At 44.3% G+C, this 11,510-nt stretch overlaps 1 long non-coding RNA gene across 1 annotated transcript; it reads left to right on the top strand.

Moving 5' to 3' along the window:
- Positions 1-4,231: 4,231 nt before the first annotated feature.
- On the top strand, positions 4,232-5,357 carry LOC134442202 (uncharacterized). The gene is made up of 3 exons (XR_010033334.1): positions 4,232-4,321; positions 4,583-4,751; positions 5,124-5,357. It is a non-coding gene; the product is annotated as an uncharacterized LOC134442202 (long non-coding RNA).
- Positions 5,358-11,510: the final 6,153 nt, after the last annotated feature.

The raw sequence follows: 11,510 nt of genomic DNA on the forward strand, positions 1-11,510 counted from the left end.
TGGATGTCTTTTGTCGTTTTTGTAATTGTTCAGCTCAGCAGATTGTTTTTTGAACTTCTAGGTTCTCTTGTGAAAAAACTAAATGTATGAATATATCCTCTTGTTGTTCTTCTCTAAACTTGTTAAAAACTGAGTATAACTGATGGCAAATAAAATCCAAGATATAGTGTGAAAAGAAAGTAAAGAAATTGAAGTTAGGCAGGAGCAAAGCAGAAAAGCGACCTACTCGCTTGAGTAGGAGAAGCACACACAGTAAAAATAACAATGGTCCTGGATCACTATGAAGAGTAGCATAAACAAGGGTCCTGGATCTTGGTGAGTAAGAAATAAATTGGATCGCTATGAGCAGTAAAAAAACAATGGTCCTGGGTGTGGTAAGATTCACATTCCTCACTACACAAGAACCATGAACAGGGATGAGGGGTCATACATGCTCTCACACACCTGGACCACCATCCTAAGAGGACAACTCCAACAGCAGGAGGTGTGACCAACCGCTCATTATTGGCAGGGAGGTCACACCTCCACAACAACATCAGCTGTTTTCAAAGCACGTCACACATCAACATGCCAGTGACCCTCTGATGAAGACGGAAGTAATACCATTATATCAAATATAAAACGTTATATTAAAAAAATATAAAACGTTTACATGTCTTAAGGCAAAAGAAAATCTAAAGTGTTGAGTTAAACAGTTAGACATAATGAACGTAATACATGTAGCGTGTCTATTACATTGACATTACTGAGAGCTTTAAGTAACAGATTAAGACTTGGACAATTATGCCAATTATGGTGACAGTAAGGTTATAACATAGGCTCTACGCAGAGGGGTGAAATTCCTGTTATGCAAGTCATGTAAAGTTGCCCTGTGTATCATGGTCTTCAGGGACGGCTCTTTGGTGGGATCCGGGTCATAGAGGCTCATTCCTTGCAAAGAGCTGCTCAAAAAACTGGCTCATTTGAAATAATTAAGGTGACTTTATTTATATCCGAAGGTAAATTTGCTTGTAGGTACAAGGGGAAACTCCTGCTGTTAAAGCGATGGTTCGGAGTAGAATCACCCTAATGCCATTTGAACCGTGACACCCATCCACCTTTACACCCGAAGTGTTTTCTGCCGCAGGCTTACATCAACAGAGTTGCCGTGTTATTCGATGTTTATTCCGGATAGCTTGACTCAAGCGCATATGGATCCTGGGCACCGTCTCCAAACTTTCCCCACAAAAATAACATGTTATGACACCAAACTTCTACAGTATAACAAATGTGGTTTGTACTCACAAAAAGATGAATTTGAAACTTTGTACATAGTCCAGAAGTTTATTAGTAACAACACACGAGACGATTAGCTTTTCTGCTGCTAAACATCCGTCGACGTCACTTCCTCCAGCTGGGACTTTGTTGATGGAAACAAATACACGTGAGTCCGAAAGGCGGAAAACTCAAAAAGACAGCTTGCGCTACAACTAAAAATTAACCACTTCGGATTTAAATTTTACCACGTTTAATAAATAGAAGACGATGCCACACTCGTGCATATATCCTGGCTGTGGACTAAAACACAAACCTACAATAAAGAAAGTTTCCAAATATTATGCCATGCTGTGGACAGTCCCAGCTGGAGGAAGTGATGTTTAGCAGCAGAAAAGCTAATCGTCTCGTGTGTTGTTACTAATAAACTCCTGGACTATGTACAAAGTTTCAAATTCATCTTTTTGTGAGTACAAACCACATTTGTTATACTGTAGAAGTTTGGTGTCATGACATGTTATTTTTGTGGGGAAAGTTTGGAGACGGTGCCCAGGATCCATATGCGCTTGAGTCAAGCTATCCGGAATAAACATCGAATAACACGGCAACTCTGTTGATGTAAGCCTGCGGCAGAAAACACTTCGGGTGTAAAGGTGGATGGGTGTCACGGTTCAAATGGCATTAGGGTGATTCTACTCCGAACCATCGCTTTAACAAAGCCTTTATTATTGCTCACTCAGTCCCCCATATCCACCAACACACTGGGTATTCTCGAAGTGAAGTGTCATGCCCAGTGTTGCCAGATGTGTCTGACCAAATCCCGCCCAAAAGGTTATCAAAAAACGCCAAAATGCGCTAAATTCTGCCCAAATTCAATAATTTACATTGACTACTATGGGCCCAAAACAGCTGAAAAAACGCCAATAGGCCAATTTTCCCCGTTTTTACCCGCAGACGCTCATCCCAAGTAGCCCAATGGGGCCAATATGGTCCAGCTGCGTCTTGTCCAGCTAATACCGCTACGCCCATTCCTCCTTACTAGACCGCCCTCACAGTAACGCCCCTTTGGCCCCATTTGGCTGTTCAAGTTTCTGAAGTCAGTGACATGCTGCCGAATGACAACACAAGCGCCGCGCGGGACTTTTTAAAACGTCTGGATGGATTTTGCTGCAGCGATCACTCAACTGTCGGTAAGATTTCGATATTATAAATGCATGAATATACATAACGGTTACTTTACGAGTTGACTTTCAGTCGGAGGGCGAACATTTAACCACCTCGGCCCACCAACTAGCGGTTTTGGCTAATGTTTTTTAGCTTCAAGGCAAGCTAACAGGCCGCCCTTCGTAAGTTTGTTTCAGATGTTGTGTGTGTATTTGTCATAATGTACAGTACTAAGTTATGGGCAGACAAAGCAACTATTATTCCTGTGTAATTACCATTCTTGTGACTACTTCACTGCATATATTAAGCAGGAAACTGCCTTTGGTTCCCAAATATGAACATCTGTTGCCCTTCATACCCCACTACAGGCTTCACTGCCTGGGGAATCTGTGCTAGTTTACTATTTCCAACCTTGTAGCTAGCTAGCCAGCCTGGTCAGAATGGACAAAGGCAGCACATCTCAGAATCTTGTTACGACAATACGAGGCAAATGTGAATGGAGTACATCGTTATGTGTAAGGTAAGACGTTAACATGACAAGGGTGAGATGAAGGATACTAAGGGCTAGCCAGACTAGAATAAAAGTTAACTAGGCCTACTACGAAAAGTTCATTCATAAACGTTTTGACGGTCTTTCGAATGGTTATCGGATTGTGTGCTTGCTTGCTTAAATATCATAAAGTTCGCCACAAAGTGATCACGAAATGATCTCCGTATTAATAACAGTTTCGTGGTTAGTTACTCGTTAGAAAGTTTTGACATCCCTTTCAAATGACACGCGGATGTTTTGAATGTTTGTTGTACCACGAGCTATCACGAAATTATGCTGTATTTACCCTTAAACAAATTAAGCACTGGGCCAAAAGGTGTTTATACAGTAGTTTCTTCCTGTGCTGCGTTGTGCACGTCTGTTTCATCATCTGAGCTATCAGTTGTGTTTCTTTGAAGCAAAGATGTATATAATAGCACTGAAAGTCGGAGGTGTCATATTTGTTCAACCTGGTGTTAAACGTAATTTCACTTCTTCACCATTGCATGTAAAGAACGTGACAATAAAACCGACTTGACTTGTCATTGGGTCTGATTTTTAATTTGCCATGTAGTTCAATCTGGGAGCAGGTTCACACACTAAATAAGACACTAAGGTCAAGCACAAGCAGATTTTAAAAAAATAATAAAAAATAAATAAAAAACAACTTCTCAGAGCAGATTAGAGCAGACGTTTCAGGTTGCTGCCATCAGAGAATAGTGACTTGACCTTAGTGTCTTTAGTGTGCTCCCACATTGAAGTCTACTTTTTGGGTCCATGCACCTACTTATTTCTTAACATCTAGAGCGCAACAATATCCCTGCCTCCTGATGTGCCATATAACCTGTATCTCTCCAAGTGTGTGTGTGTGTGTGTGTGTGTGTGTGTGTGTGTGTGTGTGAGAGAGAGAGAGAGAGAGAGAATGTGTGCACGCAGATATAAGAAGTTGGGGTTGATGATCCACATGATGGTGATGGACCAGGACAGCTCTGGACCTCCTGACTGGCAGCTCCATCCTCAACCTCCCTTCCTGCCCTTAACACGTGTGCAGGTAAGGCCAATTTTTAAAAACTCACTGCATTGTCTGAGGCAAAAGTAGGAGAAAAGGAGTGTGTGAATGAGTGAGTGAGTGAGAACCCGGCCATTATACATGTGACCCTTAAAGGGCGTGTGTGTGTCCTAGAACCAAGACAGTGGCAGTGTGTGTCTGTCTGCCTTTGGTTAAGGGTATCTTTAAGATACTACTTTGTTGTGGTAACATAATTTTGCTATTTCTGACAGGCAGCCAGTTTTCTGAAAGATGGTTGATGTCAGTACCAACATGTTGTGATGGAGGCTTCCACCTGAGCTGAACACAGAAACTTGCACACAGTGGTGAGTAAATCACTGAATCTGTTTTGTTCTGCACTAGACCAATAAGTATTTCATACAGTAATTCCTTCATGTGCTGTGTTTATTTATAGCAGAACTTGTGTATAGAGGATAATACAAAACACTGGCACGATAGTGACCCCTGCACAGGCCAGAAGCTGTGTATCTCTTCGGCCTGGTGTTCTACATTAAAATGATGGGGGTGATTTTTATGTACTGTATTTTGAATCCCTTTCGTGTGTGTGTCTGTGTGCATGTGTGCAGATGGAAGCAGTCGTTCCTGTTCAGCATCGATATGCCAGTAATGGGTTTGATGAGCCACAGCATGGTGATGGGCAATCAGCATCAGGACCAGGGCAGCTCACAAGGAGAACCTCCTGCCCTGCCTCGTCATCCTCAACCTCCCATCTCCCTGCTCTTCACACATGTGCAGGTGAGGCCAACCTCTAAAATGCACACTTGACTTGAGGCAAAGGGGGGAGAATAGGCCTGCCTGCGTGCCTGCCTGCGTGCCTGCCTGCGTGCCTGCCTGCGTGCCTGCCTGCGTGCCTGCCTGCGTGCCTGCCTGCGTGCCTGCCTGCGTGCCTGCCTGCGTGCCTGCCTGCGTGCCTGCCTGCGTGCCTCCCTGCGTGCCTCCCTGCGTGCCTGCGTGCCACACTTTAAGACAGTAGCAGTGTGTGGGGGGGCGTGTGCACAAGCATATGCACATGGTCATGTCATGGTCATGTCTTTCTGTAGGTAGATAGGGGGTGCTTGTTTTTGTCTTTATTTTCATTCATAACATTAGCATGCCTTTTTTTGACAGGCACGGAGCCAGTTTTCAGAGGGAGGGCTGATGACACCAGCAACTTTGGTTCTGAACCTGATCAACCCAGCACCAACCACTGTGCCGCTCCTCCTCTGCCAACTGCACCACATGGCTCCACCATCTCAAAAAGGCACAGACACTACTCCACTTCCTGCGAAGGATGAGAGAAGAGCCGACCTCCCCACATCGGCACTCACCACCTTCTACAGGGGTGTCATTGAAAGCATCCTGACCAGCTCTGTCTGGCATGTCAGCTGTCAAACTGAAGACTAGAAGGCAGTACAGACAGTGGTGAGGACGGCAGAAAAGCTCATAAGATCACCCCTACCAGCCATTCAGGATCTGTACACTTCACACTGTTCCAAGAGGGCAATGAACATCATAAAGACACAACTCATCCAGCATACAGACTGTTCTCCCTACTACCATCAGGGAAGCGCTAGCCCAGCATGCGGTGCCGCACAAGCACACTGGGAAACGGCTTCTTTCCACAAGCCATCAGACTCCTCAACGCACTGAAGAAAACCACATGAATATTCCAAGGACACAGGAAAATATTCCATGAACACTTCTTTCACCATGTCACTTACACTTTACTCATTGCACCTTGAATACAGCATCTTCACATCACCGGTATGATCTCCTCCTGCCGTGTGTGTGTGTGTGTGTGTGTGTGTGTGTGTGTGTGTGTGTGTGTGTGTGTGTGTGTGTGTGTGTGTGTGTGTGTGTCCACTGTGTTTGTGTATTTATTGTCCATCAGTATGTTAATCTTCTTATTGCACACTGTTTGTGTCTCTGTGTGACTGTATTTATTGTATGTATCAGTCTGTATTTCATGTCAATGCATTATTTTTAGTTATTAGTTAAACTGCACATTGGAGACTGGTCAAACACAATTTCAAACTTTGTGTTAACCCTCCATAGATTTTTGTCAAAAAATGGAGTCTAATCTACTGTACTACACAGGCTATCAACAGACCACACAGTTGAGTGCTGTTTTATGCACTCTGAATATGAGGAGAAGGAGAGGTGACCGTTCACACTTCATAGTGTAAAAGTAAACAGAAATACATTTTCACATTTCATTCCTGTCTCGTTCACTTCTTTCAGCAATGTATGTGGCCTACATGCAGGGAAGCTGACAGGGGGGACAAAGGGGTCCGTTGACCTGGGCCCAGTGAGACGAGGGGTCCAGGAATGGGTCCTCATTACATTGTATGTAGTCTATGTATTGAGTGGGGGGCCCTTTCAGATGACTTTGTCCTGGGCACAGCCAAAGCTGTCAGCGGTCCTGATTATGTACGCACAAACACTGGTTATGATGGTAGGAAATTTTTTCTCTGTTTTCTGATGGTCTTTGAATTAAGACAGGCCAATCTGGAACCTCTCCTGGATAAAGAGGTAAGCTTCAATAGTGTGGTCACTCCTAAATCATAGACAGACATGGAGTATGGTAATGAAGAAATCGTTTTTCTCCAATAAAACAAACAAATAGCCTATTGCTATTTCAAATACTATTTAATATATTTTTTCATTAATATCTGCTCTTTCCAAGCTGACCACATTGCCACATAAATGTGGTGAGGTGACTAAAAAGTCGGGAATGTGTTGAGTAGCCTATATCATGTCTTACCAAGTGAACAACCTCGCCAAAAATGTTTTTTTAATTATTAATATTTTTCCGGGTGTGTTAATAGCCTGGAAAGGATGTTTAATCATATAGCCTACACAGTGTTAACAGTGACCACGATACACACAGCTAGGTAAGGTAATGTCAACAACGTCGTCGTGTTGACATTTTGGCGACCTGATTTGTGCATAGGGACACGAGTCATAAACAGTAGGCTACAATGTCCGAAGTACGGGAACACAAAGCAAATGACATATTGGGATTAGAAAACGTGTGATTTATCTCACTTTCTTACATAAATTGTTGAGAGTATTATGTCAGTGGAATGTTCAGTGAAACGTTTCTCTGGAAGATAACAATTTGCACTGGATATCTTTGTAACAAACATGGAGCCTTCATCCGGAAATGGCCTTGAAAATGACATCATGCAGTATCCCTTCACGATTGGCCAATACGGCAAATGCCGGGAACGCCCATGGGCGTGCTTGCATCAAGGGTGGAACTGTTTTACTGCAGCTGGACCCTTCTCAATTGGGCGGGCACATTTGCGCCCACCGCCCGGTGTATCCAATTATGAATTATACTTAGAGCTATTTATTGGATACTCTTTGCTGAAAACTGTGAAAAATGGGCGTTACTCGTCCTAGCAAGGACACTTCACTTTGAGAAATAACCACCAGTGTTTCAACCAATACACTCGCTGCAGAGTAGCTGAATGCTATGCTGCTTCACTGGACACACAACAGTGGTATCCAGGCCTTAAACTGGTTCTAGCCAGTGTGTCGTGCACGCGTGTGTTTGTGCGTGTGTGTGCATGTGTGTGCGTGTGTGTGTGTGCGTGCTTGCGTGCGTGTGTTTGTATGAATCGCTGTGAATGTGCTCACAACTGTTGGTGTGTGCATGTGTGTGTGTGTGTGTGTGTGTGTGTGTGTGTGTGTGTGTGTGTGTGTGTGTGTGTGTGTGTGTGTGTGTGTGTGTGTGTGTGTGTGTGTGTGTGTGTGTGTGTGTGTATTGCCCGCATCAGGGGGTTTGTGAAGCTGAATACAAAAATGAGAGGTTTTTTTGGGGTGCGGTGAAACAGGGTAAGTAGAGCAGTAGAGCATAGTGACTTCGTAGGATGGCAGACCCCCTACACACACACACACACACACGCACACACACACACACAAACACACACACAGGCGCACACGCACGGACACGCATACACACACAAGGACACACACAAGGACACACACACACACACGCACACACACACACACATGGACGCACACACAAAGAAAACCTCACTGAGTAGACATGTCCCATTTGTACAGTGCCCTGTGATGAATGGGTCCAGGGTGCATGGAAAAGTTACAGCGATACAGGAAAACAGTTTTAGCATCTATTGCAGTTTTAGGGAGGTGGTGACGTGTACATCAGAGGTGGTGGTGGTGGTGGCTGTAGGTTGTAGTTTGCCTTCAAGTGAAACACTGACTAACATAGATGGTGGGGTGAGTGGTGGAGGTGGGGGGGGAGGGAGGTTGAGGCCGGTGGAGCAGTGGTGGAGGCTGGTGAGGCAGTGGTGGAGGTGAGGGGTGGAGGCCGGTGGGGCAATGGTGGAGGTGAGGGGAGGAGGTGAGGGGTGGAGGCCGGTGGACCAGTGGTGGAGGCTGGTGAGGCTGTAGTGGAGGTGAGGGGAGGAGGCCGGTGGGGCAGGGGTGGAGGCCGGTGGAGGCTGTAGTGGAGGTGAGGGGAGGAGGTGAGGGGAGGAGGTGAGGGGTGGAGGCCGGTGGACCAGTGGTGGAGGCTGGTGAGGCAGTGGTGGAGGTGAGGGGAGGAGGCCGGTGGGGCAGGGGTGGAGGCCGGTGGGGCAGGGGTGGAGGCCGGTGGGGCAGGGGAGGAGGCCGGTGGGGCAGGGGAGGAGGCCGGTGGGGCAGGGGTGGAGGCCGGTGGGGCAGGGGTGGAGGTCGGTGGCAGCTGCTCTTTTGTGCAGGGGAATCCACAAATACAGGAGCCAGCAGGGGAGAGGACTCGGGTGAACACGGACACCTGCTACCTCTCTCACTCTCTATCTCTATCTCTCTCTCTCTTTCTCTGTCTCTTTCTCTCTCTCTCTCTCTCTTTCTCTGTCTCTTTCTCTCTCTCTCTCTCTCTCTTTCTCTCTCGCTTTATTTCTCTCTCTCTCTCTCTACCTTTCTCTTTCTCTCACTCTCTCCCTCTCTCGCTCCATTTATCTCTACCTCTGTGGCCCATTCTTCTCTCTCTCTCTCTCTCTATCGCTCTCTCTCTCTCTCTCTCTCTCTCTCTCTCTCTCTCTCTCTCTCTGTCTCTCTAGCTCATTCTTTCGAGCCACTCTCTCCACTCCCACTGCTTCCCAGTCCCATAACACCCGACCATTCATCCAGGTTCGGACACTGTGATGGAGCGAGAGAGAGAGGGAGAGAGAGTTTGTGTGTGTGTGTGTGTGCGTGTGTAAAATGCCATTAGTGTGATTAACACTAGAACTACCACGGAGGGGTCAATTGACCTTTTTACCTAAAAGCCCCACAAGAGGGTCATTTGACCCTTTGGACCCCCTGTGGACACTCCTTTTGTTGTGGAAATGTGGCTGTTAGCAGCTCACAGCTGTCACTTGAGACACAGAGTGTGTGTGTGTGTGGACCATTTCCAATGCTTGTTGAGTGCTGTATCTCTGCATCTCCGTTCCATGGAGAGCCAGGTTGCATTCACATGAGTCGTTATGGTCACATGGCATGGGAGATTCACATGTTACAGTTTTTCTCGATTGGTTTGGCTAATTTCTCGAAACTGAGATGACATTCTCAAAACAACACGGACAAATCCCCAAACCAACTTGCAATTTCCCAAAACAGAATGGCATTTTTCATTGCTTTCATCAGATATCAAATGCTTTGTACATGTCTCAAATGTTTAGTACATCTATGCAGATGGCTATGTACAAATACCCTTCAGTTGACACATTCAGCATACATTTAGCACATTCTCCAAATAAATGTACCTTGCTTATCTAAACGAATTAGACAATTCTCAGTCTAATGGTTGCCCTCTCCAAAACACGTCAGCATTATTTCATTGTGTAAGTCATCATATGCAAAGTGGTCTACGCAATTCCCAAAACAGTCAAGGACATCATATTTTAAGAATTTCATTACATAGTAAATTCATGACAGTGTTCAACAGGTCAGATGGTATTGTACTACAGTTTCCTCTGTTATTTGGCTAATTTCATGACATTTTTTCAAACGTCATTCTGTTTTGAACAATTGCTAGTTGCTTTGGGATTTGTCCATTTTATTTTGAGAATGTTACCTCTGTTTTACAGTTTTTCTCGATTGGTTTGGCTAATTTCTCGAAACTGAGATGACATTCTCAAAACAACACGGACAAATCCCCAAACCAACTTGCAATTTCCCAAAACAGAATGGCATTTTTCATTGCTTTCATCAGATATCAAATGCTTTGTACATGTCTCAAATGTTTAGTACATCTCTGCAGATGGATATGTACAAATACCCTTCAGTTGACACATTCAGCATACATTCAGCACATTTTCCAAATAAATTGACCTTGCTTATCTAAACGAATTAGACAATTCTCAGTCTAATGGTTGCCCTCTCCAAAACACGTCAGCATTATTTCATTGTGTAAGTCATCATATGCAGAGTGGTCTACGCAATTCCCAAAACAGTCAAGGACATCATATTTTAAGAATTTCATTACATAGTAAATTCATGACAGTGTTCAACAGGTCAGATGGTATTGTAACTTTACTAGCTAGTAGAAAATAATTTTACAACCGTGTATACTACAGTTTCCTCTGTTATTTGGCTAATTTCATGACATTTTTTTAAACGACATTCTGTTTTGAACAATTGCTAGTTGCTTTGGCATTTGTCCATGTTATTTTGAGAATGTTATCTCTGTTTTGAGAAATGAGCCAAACCCATGAGAAACCTGTGATATATGGGCATTACTTTCTGTATATGAATTTAGAGTAAAGAAAGTTACTGATAAATGTCCTTGGTAAATTATCTGTGTTGTCAAACTTCAATGGTTTCACTCACTTTTTCATTTTTATACATAGTCGAAATCTGTTAGGTGAACGTAGATAAAACACCTAACCATTTTGACTGGCAGTGCTTACACAATGGCAAAGGGACAATGTATTTTGGGGGTACTGATGATATATGTGGGGAAGAAATTTAGTTTTGACACATGGGTAAACTGTTTTTGGGGTGATATGAGCGAGTGATGAGGATCCATGTAGTTATGCTGAACCATCCAGTTTATTTTGACAGAAGGACTAAATGAATGCAAATGAGCCAAAGCAATTGAGAAGGATCTATGCCATTTTGATGGTACTGACTATTTATATGTGAGACGGTTTAGTGCTGATGCAAGAATGAGGTGTTTTGGGAGGTATATGACATTTTGCTAGTTATCTGAACTGTTGTGCAGAAGTGTAAGAATGTTTGGCCAAATGACCCAATGGTTATAGGAATGTCATCTCAGTTTCAAGAAATTAGCCAAACCAATCGAGAAAAACTGTAACACACTCTCCGCCAAACTGTGCTATCTGTCTTTGCTGCTGATATCTTCATGCAAGTTGCTATTTACCTGTGGCGATTTTGGAGGCTGACAGCCCTTGGGAAGAAGCTGTTCCTTGTCCCATGTTAGTTCCTTGGCTGTTAGCACTGGGTTAAAGGTGTGAACCCCTCACCCACACACGGGCCCCCAAAGCCTATTCCCTAACA

This window comes from Engraulis encrasicolus, unplaced genomic scaffold (genome assembly GCF_034702125.1).
Source record: "Engraulis encrasicolus isolate BLACKSEA-1 unplaced genomic scaffold, IST_EnEncr_1.0 scaffold_1249_np1212, whole genome shotgun sequence".
Taxonomy (NCBI): domain Eukaryota; kingdom Metazoa; phylum Chordata; class Actinopteri; order Clupeiformes; family Engraulidae; genus Engraulis; species Engraulis encrasicolus.